Here is a 3,863-nt window from a genome sequence, read left to right as displayed (position 1 = left end):
CTTAAAAATAAACCTAACCAGAATACAAAATATTTGGAAAAAAGAAACTTACACCAACAACAAATGAAAATTACAAAATACTACTACAAGAAACCAAAAAGTACTTACAGAAATATAATACTATATTATGTTTATGGATAGGATAACTTAAAATTGTATAAAATGTCAACACTACCTAAAGCAATCTATAAATAAAATGCAATTCCAATCCATATGCCAGCATCAGTTTTAAAGGATGGAAAAATTAATAATCAGCTTTATATGGAAAGGAAAAAGACCCAGGATTATCAAAACATTGCTTAAGAAGAACAAAGTAGCTCCTTTCAAAGGCAGAAGCAACGCAGAGAAGACGGGGTTGATCGGAGAACACAGCTAAGCTAAGCACCATGAGCCTCCTCAACAAGCCCAAGAGCAAGATGACCCCGGAGGAACTGCAGAAGCGGGAGGAGGAGGAGTTCAACACGGGGCCCCTCTCCGTGCTCACGCAGTCGGTCAAGAACAACACCCAGGTGCTCATCAACGGCAGCAACAAGAAGAAGCTTCTGGGTCGCGTGAAGGCCTTTGACAGGCACTGCAACATGGTGCTGGAGAACGTGAAGGAGATGTGGACCGAGGTCCCCAAGAGCGGCAAGGGCAAGAAGAAGTCCAAGCCCGTCAACAAAGACCGCTACATCTCCAAGATGTTCCTGCGAGGCGACTCCGTCATCGTGGTGCTGCGGAACCCACTTATCGCTGGCAAATAGGGCCACACCGCCATGCCGGGAAGCCCTGCCCCCCATCTCCAGAAGAATAAATGCCCAGTGTTTGTTGTAAAAAAAAAGAAGAAGAAGAAGAAGAACAAAGTAGGAGACTTCTCACTTCCCAAATTCAAAATATACTAAACAGCCATGACAGTCAAACCAGCCTGGAGATGATACATAGACCTATGGAATAAAATAGGGAACCCATAAACAAATCCATACACCTACAGAACAACTGAGTTTTGGCAAAGGGCCAAGGCACATTAAATGTGGAAGAGAGAATCTCTTCTTCAACACATACTTCTGGTAAAACTGGCTGTCCATTTCCAAACTATTTACGAGGACCCATACTCTACTCCACATACAAAAAATGAACTCAAAATGGATCTAAGACCTAAGTGTAACCTGTAGGACTGTAAATATCAGCCATAAAAATATAGGGACAAAAGTAGGGGCCTTAATACATGACAGAAGTATACTATCAAACATAACAAAAAACAGACCACAGAAGACAAAATGTATGGCTGGAACCTCCTAAAAAAAAGACATTTGAACAACATGGCTGGCCCCACTATGAGAAATGATGCCAATCAGTGACTAAGGGCGATACAGGGGACAGCACCGGAGACAGTGTGGGAATTGCACCTGACCTGATCCCACCACACCGAGGCAAAGCACTGGGGGAGTGCAGCGGAACAGCAAGGGAATGGAGTGGCAAGGTCCCCAGGGAATGCTGAAAGTGGACTTTGGGACCAGGGCGTGGTGCCCCAACAGACTGGACTGGAAAACGCTCCTAAGGGCCAGCAAAGGATCACTGAACTAACTACAAGCTTTTCTTTTGTGAAGTGTTTTGTTCTGTTCTTTGTCAGTGGTTTGTTTTTGTTGTTTTGTTGTCTGGTTGTATACTGTTGCTTTGTTTTCCTCTTTCTTGTTTTTGTGCGTGTTAGTGTCTCCACAGGTCTGTCTGAATAGGACAGGCTGGATGAACTATCTGTAGGAAAAACAACGGGACCGACAGTTCCGGGGGGACTTGGGGTGGGGGGGTAGGGGGAGTAAGGAAGTGGTGTTAACAAACCCAGGGACAAGGGAAAAACATGGGACCCCAAATGGTAGAGAGTGGGGAGTGGCAGGCCTGGTGGGAAATGATCAAGGGTAAGGTTGCTTAGAGAAGAGGTATACTCTAGCCCAGGTGGCGACGAAGCATGGTAGTAGGGCAGGAGGAAAGTCAAGGGAGATGGAGGAAAGAGCTAGGAGTCAAAGGGCATTCATGGAGGTCTAGACAAAGACATGTACATGCAAATATATATAGGAGGATGGGGAAATAGATCTATGTGTCTATATTTATAGGTCAAGTATTAAGGTGGCGGAAGGACCTTGGGCCTCTACTCAAACACTCCCTCAATGCATGAATACCTTCTTTTATTAAATTGGAACTCTATGATGCTCACTCTCCCGACACAATGGCTGGAGCCAAAGTGGGTGAACAAGTAAATGTGGTGAAGAAAGCTGATGGTGCCCGGCTATCAAAAGAGATAGTGACTGGGGTCTTAAAGGCTTGAAGATAAACAAGCGACCATCTAGCTCAGAAGCAACAAAGTCCACATTGAAGAACACACCAGCCTGTGTGATCGAGTGGTCCCGAAGGGATCAGTTACCAGGCATCAAAGAACAAAAAATCATATCATTGACTGCACACCTCCATGATAGGATCGCTGAAGACAAATGGGTGCATAAGCAAATGTGGTGAAGAAAGCTGATGGTGCCCGGCTATCAAAAGAGATAGTGTCTGGAGTCTTAAAGGCTTGAAGGTGAACAAGCGGCCATCTAGCTCAGAAGCAAAAAAGCTCACATGGAAGAAGCACACCGGCCAGTGCAATCACGAGGTGCCAAGGTACCAGGTATAAGGCATCATGCAAAAAAAAAAAAAGATATAAGTGTGTATATGTATATATATACCATATTAAATGAAGGGGGAAGTGCAGAGTGGAGACCCAAGGCCCAAGTGTCGGCCAATGGAGATCCCCTCATAGAAGGGTTTAGGAGAGGAGATGGGTTAATTAGGGTGCGAGGTAGTACCGATGAAGAACACAGCTTTCCCCCAGATCCTGGATGCTTCCTCCCCCCAACTACCATGATCCGAATTCTACCTTGCAGGGTTGGATAGGGCAGAGGCTGTACACTGGTACATATGAGGGCTGGAGGCACAGGGAATCCCAGGGTGGATGATACCTTCAGGACCAAGGGTGTGAGGGACGATGCTGGGAGACTGTAGGGTGAGTGGGTGGGAAAGGGGGAACTGATTACAAGGATTCACATGTGACCTCTTCCCTGGGAGAGGGACAGCAGAGAAGGGGGGAAGGGAGACTCCGGATAGGGCAAGATAGGACAAAATAACGATGTATAAATTACCAAGGGCACATGAGGGAGGGGGGAAAGTGGAGGGAGGGAAAAAAAAAGAGGACCTGATGCAAGGGGCTTAAGTGGAGAGCAAATGCTTTGAGAATGATTGGGGCAGGGAATGTATGGATGTGCTTTATACAATTGATGTATGTATATGTATGGATTGTGATAAGAGTTGTATGAGTCCCTAATAAAATGTAAAAAAAGAAAAGAGGAGAAAAAAATGATTAGGGCAAAGACTGTACAGATGTGCTTTATACAATTGATGTATGTATATGTATGAACTGTGATAAGAATTGTATGAGCCCCAATAAATTGTTTAAAAAAAAGACATTTGTGGGCATAAAAAGAGAACCCAGAGACTGGGGGGAGAAATTGGCAATGATTTCTCAGGTAAGGGACTCATCTATAAAATCTATAGAATGTTTCCAATCTCATTAAGAAAAAATAATCCAATTATAAATAGGCAGAGGAGATGAGAAAACTGTTTACCAAAGAATACATCCAGGAGGCCAACAGATGAAGAAATGCTCTTGATCACTAGCCATTTGAGAAATGCAAATCAAAACAAGGATGAGAAACCACCTCACTCCGGCATTAAGTGCAAGCTTCAAAAATGTTTTACATAGCAGAAATTAACAAATTCTGGAGAGAGGACAGAGAGATCGGAAACTTAATACACTGTTGGTGGGACTATGAAAGAGTATCACCACCGTGGAAAGT

The 3,863-nt window shown here is 44.3% G+C and overlaps 1 pseudogene; it reads left to right on the top strand.

Moving 5' to 3' along the window:
* Window positions 1-352: 352 nt before the first annotated feature.
* LOC142434386 (small nuclear ribonucleoprotein Sm D2 pseudogene) lies at window positions 353-744 on the top strand (annotated as a pseudogene).
* Window positions 745-3,863: the final 3,119 nt, after the last annotated feature.

This window comes from Tenrec ecaudatus, chromosome X (genome assembly GCF_050624435.1).
Source record: "Tenrec ecaudatus isolate mTenEca1 chromosome X, mTenEca1.hap1, whole genome shotgun sequence".
NCBI classification, from domain to species: domain Eukaryota; kingdom Metazoa; phylum Chordata; class Mammalia; order Afrosoricida; family Tenrecidae; genus Tenrec; species Tenrec ecaudatus.
The sequence above is the reverse complement of the archived record's forward strand: the minus strand, read 5'-3'. Positions and strand labels throughout refer to the sequence as shown.